Here is a 10,528-nt window from a genome sequence, read left to right as displayed (position 1 = left end):
CTTGAATCTTTCTGAAAAGATTCAAGCAACTCATGGATTTATGGAGACTTAACAGAAATAATGGAGTAAGGAAGGAAAATGTGAATTCATTGTCAAAAGAGCACCTAAAGTAGAAGAAATGACAAAATCAGATATTTAGCGTAATGGACCAAATGCTGGGGGAGGCTGAGATCAAGACTGGACAGAGCTGTCTTGATTTTCTAACAAGTATCTTATCGTCTCCCAGTGATGGTGACATGAAAGGGTTTGGAGGCTGAAGATTAGAGCCACAGCATTATAATGCATTCTTTCAGCTTGACTTCACTTGAGCAAAATCAAGTTTGTGCCAAGTCCTGCTGTGTATTAGCTCTGAGTCAACAGAAAGGGCACAGACTTTGAGCTACAGCGTTTCCAGTCATCAATGAATTTGTATTGTTGTATAATTAATTCTCTTGATTGTCAACTGCTACACAGGTGTTTCATATGTGTGTCTTTCCTTGTCCTAAGATCAGAAGCTTCTAAGGAACAGAGACAGTGACCTTTGGTATTCTGTGCTCTTTGACCCTTAGCAAAGGCCTAGGCATTGAGAATTGAGCTGAATTTAACAAATTGGCTATATTAAACCAATGCATCTTTAACCTCCTGCACTTTGTCTGTCTTTGTGATCCAAAAAAAGATGCACCTGATTTCACGTTATTCAATTTAAGGTTTCAACTGTCTTCATTCGATTGCACAAGATGGGTGAGAGAAAATGCAGCCTGTATTAATTTATCAATATTGATGTTATCATCTTATACATATATACTTTCACAAAAGCAAGTCTTGTCCTCAGCTATCCTTTAGAACCATCATTGTGCCTATATTAAATGGATTAGTACCTAAAAACAATGAATACTCTTTGAAGAAATTTCTCACTAAAATGAAGAAATAAAAATGTAAGGCTGATCTGAACACAGAAAAAGTTTGCATCAGAATGTTTTTCATAGATATCCCAAAATCCATTAAGCACCATAAATACTTTGCGATATAATGCCTATTAGTAGAAGAAAACATGGGCATTGACTGGTATTTAAACTAAGAAAAAATATTCCTCTAACACATTTATCCCTGTCCCAAGGTAATAATCCTTGAATAGTTTAGCACATTTATATGTCTGCAAAGCATAGCAGATTTATTCCAACATTTTCCCACCTGGAAAAACTGGTTTGAAGCATCTCCCGCAATTGAAAAGCAACATTATGGTCTTTCTAGTACGTCATGTCACTTTTATAGCCATCACATACTCGCAGGAATGGGGCTGGGCGGTGGTGGTGGTAACTGTAAAGGTTCTGATGTAGAAATTGCAGATGGAGAGCTGGGCTCTTTGGTTGGACCTGGAGACGGGCAGAAAGGCGCCGGGAGAAGAAGCTGTCATATTTGCTCAGAAGAACCGCCAAATCAGAGAGCAGAGAAGCTTTCATTGGAGGAGCGCCTTCAACAGCGACTAATCCTGTCATATTGCAAGAAAATTGTAAATGTTGTCTCCAGAAATTGTCCGCCCACTGCAGTTAATCGAACATACACACGAACACAGACCCACTCTCCGGCTGTACCAAAGGCGCCGGGTGCAGAAACCCACTCCAGCGAGCTCACGCGCGCGCACGCACACACGTACACACACAGACACACACACACAGGCACACACGCACACACGCCAGCCTGCGGGTTGGCCAGAGCCTTGAAACCGCAGATCCCATTAGGCAATAGCCACAGGCGCCGAAGTAGGTGTTGCTTCTCCACTATTTACTACTTTCCCAAGCACTTCGGTGAAGAGATGTGTGCCACCCAGCTCTCCAGTCAATCCAGATCTCTGTTCTGTTTTGCTCTTCAGATCCATCGTCTTGGTGAAAAGCAGGTTTGAAAGTCCTTTTGGCTTCTTGCGTGGTTTGGTGTGGAGGGCGGGGGCCGCGTCAGTTTCACTTCAGTCTAAACCGCGAAGGGGGTTCCTGACTCGCCCCGCGGCGGGGACCCGTGTGAGATGCGTGGCTCTGCTGGCGGGCTCTGCTCGGGTGCGCTGCAGCCCCACAGCTCTCGCCCGAGCCTCTGGGTCCGCTCACTCCCCGCCTCCCCCGCCCCACCCCTCCTGGTGTCTCGGCACCAATAAATCTTTCCCTTTTCTCATGCAAGATCAAGGGAGAAAGCAAGCCGGCAGCTGGCTTCGGACTCTGACCGGTGCTCAGCTTGCACAGGGGCAGGTCAGCCCCGAACCCGCGAAGGGCTCCTCGTTCCTGCCAGCCTGCACCAAGGAAATCGCAGCCCCAAGAAGCAGCTGGAACCAAACCATCAGCAGGTAAGACGTTCCGCGCTGCCCAGCTCTCGACTTGCCAGGGGCCCTGGCACTTGGGGTCCCTCCCAATCTCCAGAACCGGGAGAGGAGGGGTGGGGGGTCGGGAAATTGGAGAGTGGTCTTGCACAAGTACAGATTCTCAAACGGAAACTTTGGCGCCCGGGGCTTGGAGGACTGAGAGCAACGATGGCGGGTGAGGCAGGAAGGGGCAAATGAGGCACCGCGCGGGGCAGGGGTGCGCTTCCGCGGGTCACTGAGTCCCGCGGAAGGTGGAAGGCAGCCTAGGAGTCCCGCTTGCTGGAGGGAGCATTGCTCCCCCTTCCAGTCCGCCACCCCTGCACTGTCACCCGACGCCCTCCCTCCTCCTTCCCGAGATGCTGTCATGGAAAAGACAAGAAGAGCTTCGCCCTCTATTACCCCTCCGCTCCCTTACCGCCTGGAGTCTGGCCACCTCTTCCAGGCGTTGGGGGTGGAGGCCTGGCTCGCCCAGCTCAAGGTACCCCGGTTCCACTCTTTCGTGCTGCGGTCCGTGGACCACGGCCAAGGGGCAGAGGACATAAGAATGAGTTAAGGATCCCAGGACAGATGAGGGGGAACCCTTCTGCTACTCCGTCCCATTTCAGCTCCGCACGTGAGGTGGGCTGTCCGGCCTCAGCTGGGGGACAGCGTCTCAGCCCGGATTTGGCGAGGTCCCAGACCTTGCTGGGGCTTCGCCAACACCCACCTCAGGATGTGCCCTAGGCCACCCTGGTGGGGCTCGGGTTGTAGACAGAGGCTGCTGCACTCCCGATGTCCCTCGCGGTCCGCAACTGCGGACCTGGACGATCGCTCATAACTTGTAGCTCTCAGAGCCCGCGCAGGGTAGATCGCGCAGAAATCCCACCTGTACGCTCTGCGGGGAGCCCCTGGGCCACCTCCCACGGGGCAGTAGGAGGCTCGCCTAGGGGAACTCTCAGGAGATTCCCCTGAATTGACACAGAGAGCGGCGCACACACTCTGCCTCAGTCCCCCTCCAGCACCCGCCTCTCTTTCTCTCCTCTCCCGCCAGTCTCTGTCCTCTGAGCTGCCTTGAGCCACAACATTGTCCAAGGAGGGTCCACTGAGCTCACCAGTCCCAGGTCATGAGACTAGGGCTGTTGCCAGTATGGAAAGATCACCTAGGTGGGGAGAGACGGGAAGAGAGCAGAGAAATAGGTAAACACCTAAGGCAAGCAGAGCTGCACTCCGACCTTTCACCCCAGCCGCCCTCCCGGTGTCCTGATGTCAGATCAGCGCCCCAACGCGTCTGTGACGAAGTTCCCCGAGGGTTATAGCCTGCCAGCCCATGTGCGGCCAGCCCATCAAAAGAATGGCGCCTCCTAGTCTTCAAGCTCCAGAATCCCCCACATTGACTTTCTATTTCCCTTTCATCTCTTTTCTTTTTTTGGTTTGTTTTGCTTTTCTTGCTCTTTTTCTAAGCTCTGGGTGGCAGTGGGTAGGTGGCAGCCAGCTATGTGGTGTGTCCGTCCCCTAGTACACGCAGCCAGTAACACAAACACACGTCCCCACGCTCTCCTGCACACCCGCGGCGCTCCAGCGCACAGCCCTGGCTCTGAGACCCCGCGCGCCTGCGACCTCTGTCACCGTCAGGATCTCAGTCGCGGCCTAGGCTCCTTTGAGGACCGGGCCAGAGGTGAACGGGGCCAGCCCTGACTCCAGAGAGAAAGGGGCGACTGGAAGGCCCTGGGGACAAGCTGGAATTTGGGTTGGGGGTGTGTTGGGGGTTGCTTCTGGGAGGAGTAGGTCCTGGCTGCTCTGTGTCCCACTGTGTGCAGAGCTGAGCAGTCTCTGAGAGGCTGTGGGGCGCTGGCCAACACGTCCCCTCAGCCTCAAGCCAAAGCCAAAGCCCACCCGCGGGTTGGGGGCTGGCAGCCTCTTTCACAGGCCCAGGGAGGTCCAGATGGTGGGATCCTGGGATGGACCAGCACCTCACTTCGTTCATTCCAGGCCATTCTGCTTTACGGGCTTTGAGAGGGATCTGAAAGTGAAGTAACTCTTAAAACTTCTGATGCTCAACCCTGCAAGGGCCACACACTGCATTTTGTTGACAGTCGTATATGAGTATATGCATAGCGTAAGGCAGGGAGATAAATATATTCTCATTGATAAGCACATAATGGATGATAATTCTACAGACAAGAAACGACAAACAAGCATGTGTGGGTATGTATGTGGGTGTGTGTGATCTTTGGAGTGGTAACAAGGGTACTGATAAACATAGAAGTAAACCAGTTCTTTTGGCCAAGAGGCTGTCACACTGGGAACTGTACTAGGCTGCAATTCAGGACGTGGCGTTTTGAGACTCTTATCAACTGGATGGAAGAATTTTGTGCCAATGATGTCGTGGCTTTGCAGGATTTGGCAGCCAAGGACTCAAAAAGCAATAAGTTAATGCCAGGCGATTTTTTTTAACTGTTATTACTATTATTAGTAATGTGTTCTGGTTGTGACAGTGCAGTAAGATAAGCAAATTCTCTTGACTCTATATGTTTTACTGAGCTAAACAATTATGCCAGTTAAAACTGAAAAATAAAACTTGACCCTAAAAAGGCATGGACATTCCAACCAAGTTCACTTCATGTTTTAAAACTGGATAGATGGGTATGGGGAAGAGTCTTGGGACCCAAAATTCAGGATGCTTAGTTTTCCTACAGAGGAAATAAGCCTGTTTGTTTATGTAGGTGTGCCGGGGAACATTCAGAGGGGGATCAGAGGGAGAAAGTAGGTGGATTTGAATATCCCTCTCATAGTTCAAGAGAACTATGTTGAAGAGAACCCAAAGAGCTTGTTTGCAGTTCTCAACTGTCTTCCGAGGGCAGAGCAGGGAGAAACCAGCAGTCAAACATAGGTCAAAGTCCCTTTGGGGTGGTCCCCACAGTTTCTCAACTTTAGGGCAGAGATTGCTATCTTCACATTAAAACATGGCTTCAATGTGATCCCATTCCCTTCTTTGCTGAGATAACCCACAAGGTCAAGGCAGCTGGATACACATTCAATGGGAATTTTCCAATTCCAGTTCCAGGGAAGCCAGCACCCAGGTTCAAGGGCACAGAAGGGAGAGGCAGCTTCAGAGGGGGAGAAGCAATCAGCAGTCTCCAGCCTGCTGGGTGGCAGGGAAGGCCGGGAGGGCATGGCACCCACTTCAAGGGAGGAGGGTGGGTGGGCTCCTTAGGGGGCACATGTCTCTGACCCACAGCAAGGGGCAAAGTTTAAGCAGGTGCAAAAGATGAAGAGGAGGGGACAGTAGAATAAAAGGAAATGAAGAGGGAATGGGAGAAAGAAAAAAAAAAGAAAAACCAGGGTAGGACTCTGTGGGTATGCTGTTAACAGGCCCCACGAGTGCTGGGTCCAACCGTCAGCACCCATGTCAGCCCTTGTTCAGAGAATGCCTGGGAGAAAATGCCTATCATAATTGTCTAAACTTGACCACTCAAGCCCAGTTTTTTTGTTTTTCTTTAATTTTTTGTTATTAAAATATAGCTAACATACAGTATTGTGTGTCAGGTGTGCACCATCGTTATTCACCATGATATGTCCAGCAAGCATCTGACTCTGTACGATGTTATTACCCCTCTCAATCTTCTCTTAGTCTTTCTTCCCTTTGGTTACCCAGTTCCCCTGAAGGACTGGTTTTCTTCATTTAAACATCTTAGCAGTGGTTGGGCATTTTATGAGGTGGACTCTCAGTGTGATTTTCCTCAGCGGACTCCTACCATGTTTCCCCGGAAATAAGACTGGATCTTATATTAAGTTTTGCTCCAAAAGATGCGTCAGGGCTTATGTTCAGGGGACGCCCTCCTGAAAGATCATGGGAGGGCTTATTTTCCGGTTAGGTCTTATTTTCGGGGAAACACAGTGTCTATCAAACACTGTCATTAGCCTCCTCCTGATGGGTAACACCTGGCTGTCAGTCCCTATCACGTGTCCCCACTTTGTCTCCCTTCAGTTCATTGAGCAGGTGGGGACTGCTTTGATTAAAGGGCATGGGAGTAAGCGTACTGACTGCATACGCCACAGGTCAGCTGGGTCCCGCGGTGGTAGAGGAGGTGGTAATTTTAATGGTGTGTGTTATGTGTGGGGCAAAGGGAACAGGCACTTTTCCCTTAGAAATACATTTTCAAAGAGTGTGTTCTAAGTCCCTGGCACTGTCCTAAGTACCTTATATGTATTGTATCATCAGTTCCGTCAGTGCTTTATCCCCACTGTTTAAGATAGTGTCTGGCACATCCTAGGAGGTTATTACGTATTTGTTGAATGCGTGACTAGATGAATCAATTTTATCATTGCAACACTCCTGTGAAGTAGAGGTTCTTTTCTCCATTTTACAAATGAGGAAACCAGAGTTCAGAGGATCGAGTCATGGCCCCAGTTCACCCATCTAGTCAGTTGTAGCCCCTGGATTCAAACACAAGCCTGTTGGGCTCCAGTCCGTCTTTGGCTGTGACTGGCCACGTGAACGGTAGCACTCATCTGCCCTGTGTTTGGGGCAAACTGTGGTGTTCAGACTTCAACAGCTTTCTCTCCATCCTTTTTATTCAACTCTGCGTATTCTTGTTGGATCCCCTAGACCCTGAGCGAGGAAGATTCAGTGCCAACGAGGCTCGTTCTGATTAGTCAGTGATTGCCTCTGGCAGAGGGAACACAAGGGCACCGAAATTACCTGGTATCTTGGCAGGCGCGGTTTCCACCTATCGCTATATTGGGATTTTCTTTGTCTGGTGCAAAAGGATGAAAGCATCCTTTTGATTCTTTCCAGTGGAACTTGTAATAAGTGTTCAAGTGGATGAAGAGGCCTTGCCAGCGTGGCGCTGCGAACCGAGAACTGCGCCCAATCCCACGTCCAGTCCCGCGGCTTCTTGGTTCTGCCACGCGAAATGTGTTCCTCTCCTTTATTCAGCTTGCTGGTGCTTAAGGGTCTGTGTTTCAGTGGCAGCTTTTCATTTTAGTTAGAATATATTATCCACTTTTGCTTTGAAAGGCATAATGTGACTTGGAGAAACTGCTCTCAGCAAAAAAGGGTGAGGTAGATTCTGGCTGGTTTGCCTCCTTCCACACTTTATATATTCTTGTCTTTATTTTATTTCCCTTCCCCCCAACCCCTCCATGTTCGAGCTCCTTCTTTTATACTGTGACCTAAATATACAGTCCTCTTAACTGGTGCCGTTACCATGGTAATGTTTCATGGTAGATAAGGGTACACACTAAAAAATCAGTTTCTTTCATTAGCAATGGAATTCCTTCCCTCTTCCTCTCCCAAATCTAGGCTTTCACGGAATGATGCCCTCTGGTGTTCAGTGACAGGAAGCGCATTACTTTGGATAGGTCAAGAACATGTTTTTAAAACTTCGAATTTCAATTTCAGTTACAATTTGAAATGGGAAAAAAGCAAGAAGACTTTTAATTAGTATATTTTTAAACAAAGAGATTAGTAGAAGAGATTCATTGCCTGGGCATATTAAGTGCTGTTTGTTATGTAGAATTCTAGAAAGTTACGGGAAAGGGGGATATATATATATCTTAAAACTTAACATGTTTAACATTGTTGTGAAAATATTTCTGTGGAGACAGAGATTCCATTGAGATATCCCTGGAAGAAGAATCTAATGGAATCTTCTATATGTTTAAATCTTTAAAACTTCAAAATGGAATTATTTAGAGTAAGAACGTTTTTCTTCTGTCTCCTATAGATTATATATTTTATAGTATACATTATATATACTACATTATATTATGTATCATGTATAATTTGTTGTTTTGTTGAGAGAGAAACTTGGAAGTTTTACTCTATATTATTGTATGAATAGTAACATGAGTCTGCACATTATTGTTTGTCACAAATTACATAACAAATTAGAAGTGAGATTGATATGCTATAAACATGTCTTCCTTCTTCCTTGTTCCAAATACTCCTGTCACCATCTAATGGCGTCACCGAGTCAGACATGTCTGAGCCTTGTCTAGAATCCATCCCTGCCTCTCCAGCCACAGGTAGTCTAACTGGGTTCTCACGTCCAGTCTTCCCCTAGTGCAATCTGTGCCTCACGCTGCCAGACTGACCTTCCTAAGATGCAAATCTGAACATGCCATTCTCTTATGAAAAGTTCTTCACTGTTTCTCAACTGTCTAAGATAACCTCGAAAATCACACCCGCAAGAGATCTTCCGTAACGATCAAAGCCTTTTGGCCAAGACCTGTCTATGAGCTGCTTCTTCATTGCCTGGCTGCACAAGGAGATAATACACGTAAACAGCTTAGAGTAATGACTGGTACAGAGCAAATGTTAAATAAATATCAGTCAGTATGTTTCTTTTCTCTCTTTATTCTCCTCCTCTTCCTCTTTCTCCCGCTCTTCATCTAATGTACTCTTAGTGTAATACTGATGAGCACTGGTAAGCATCACACTTCTACTAGCCATCGCCCCAGTATCTTCCTGAGAAGATATCTTCATGACTCCAAAGTTCACCTGTGCCCTCTCCTGTCTGGCGTTCTGTCTACGTTTCCATTACTCATCTAGCTGGACTGAGCTCCTGGCACTCTTCCTCTTGGTCTCTCCCAGCCCTGGAGGAGAAGTTCTTGAGAAGCAGAGGATGGCCTTCAGTGTGAATGGGGTTACATTTTGCTGTTACTGTTGCAAAATGGTGATGCATTGTGATAATCCCCAGCAACAGACTGATCTAATACCCCCTCTGGGAATAGGAAAGCCATGATGATTTCTCCTGATGTTATTGCTCACTATTGGTCATGAGGCTAATTCTTCCACTTTAATAAAGCCAGGCAGCTTTCCCTTACCTCCCCAGCTATGCCAAGCCAATAAACAAGATGGAAAAATAGAGGAAGACAAGCCTATTATTCCTTGATTATTTAATTAACGACTAAGGAGCTCTTTAGAAGGAGTGAGATGGGTAGCTCAAGAATTACCTGAAGGCTCCTTTTCCCTACTCTTCATAAAAGCTACGCATGAAATAATTTGATGGGTAGAGGGAAGAACATAAATTTCACACCGTTTCATATTGTTGAGCACAGCTGCCTTAGCACTACTACAGAGGGAAGAGGCTTCTACCATCTGACCAGCAGGAAAATAGAATATGATAGCAAAACTCTACTTAATTATGTTCTCTGGAGAGCTTCAAGGCATTTGGTTTCATTTTAGAGAGAAGATAAAGAGCAGCCCCGGGGCCAAAGTGTTTCCCAGGCCTGCTTGCTGTTTTTCTTGCTTCATCCTCAAAATTACTTTTCAGTCAGATTTTATCAGTGGACGGGGCATCCATGTCTTCATGTGTCAGGCTAAATATTACAGACTTTTTTCTCCCTTGAATTTGTCCCGAAGGTGCCATAGCGGCAGGTGATGTAGATTTCATTTCTATTGTCTCTGTCCAATGGGTGTCATTCAAAGGTAAACAAGGAGTCACAATTTTGCTTTTATTTTCAAGTGAGAGTTGACTGGATATTTTCCATGACTGGATATTTGCATGATAGGGGAAAATTTCAGAATTTTGAATGAGATACTCTTTTGTGACGATAGCAATGACAACAGAAACAATGAAATGGCAGCTACTGTTTCTTGAGTGCCTACCAAATTTAGGACCTGTGCCATTTCTTTACTTACATTATTCCTATACCTCACGCCAACGCTTTGTGGCTGATGTTTGTTATTTTTTCTTTGTGCGTGTAGAAATTGTGCTTGTTAACATCAAATAACTTGCTCTTGTCCCTTTGGGCATCAGTCTTCCATCTAATGTCAAAGGTAAATTTAAAAAATGTGGGTTTTGTTAGTTTTGTTTTACTATGCCATAAACAGTTTCTTTAAAAGAATATCCCATTATATTATTTGATATCTAACTCTGATAACGCCAAGGAAAAAGAAAGAGGGAAGGAAAAGGAATGGAGGACTCACATCACACTTTGAGTCAGTATTCAGAAAATGTGAAATCATGATAGAGGAATCAGTTTCAGGTGAGACTGAGAAACCTGCCTTGGCTACTTACCTCCTAGCTTAATCTCATTACAGTCTTCACATTGGAAGATGCTTTCATCTTCCTTAGTCCCTGGGGAGCTCTTTCTAGGCAGAGGGGAAAGAGTCAGTAAGGCTTCCAGCGATGGCAATTCTAAGATATAAAATATGATTTTATGAATGTTTATAAAACATATACATGTGGGGACATTTCTGTTCACTATAAAATCACC

General features: G+C 46.5%; 1 protein-coding gene across 2 annotated transcripts in view; it reads left to right on the top strand.

Annotated features, from left to right (window-relative positions):
• Positions 1–1,415: 1,415 nt before the first annotated feature.
• Positions 1,416–10,528, top strand: part of CHRM2 (cholinergic receptor muscarinic 2) — a 127,421-nt gene continuing 118,308 nt past the window's right edge. Inside the window, exons 1-2 of one of the 2 annotated variants that reach the window (XM_074315330.2) lie at positions 1,416–1,873; positions 2,152–2,308. The gene's annotated coding sequence lies outside the window, so the exon portion shown is untranslated. Of the gene's footprint in view, positions 1,874–2,145; positions 2,309–10,528 lie in introns of both variants that reach the window. The other variant, XM_019750621.3, reaches the window with a different exon arrangement.

The sequence above is a fragment of the Rhinolophus sinicus genome, chromosome 8 (genome assembly GCF_057876585.1).
Source record: "Rhinolophus sinicus isolate RSI-liver-muscle chromosome 8, RSI-T2T, whole genome shotgun sequence".
Classification (NCBI taxonomy): Eukaryota; Metazoa; Chordata; class Mammalia; order Chiroptera; family Rhinolophidae; genus Rhinolophus; species Rhinolophus sinicus.
Note: the sequence above shows the minus strand (reverse complement) of the source record. Positions and strands in the feature narration are given on the sequence as shown.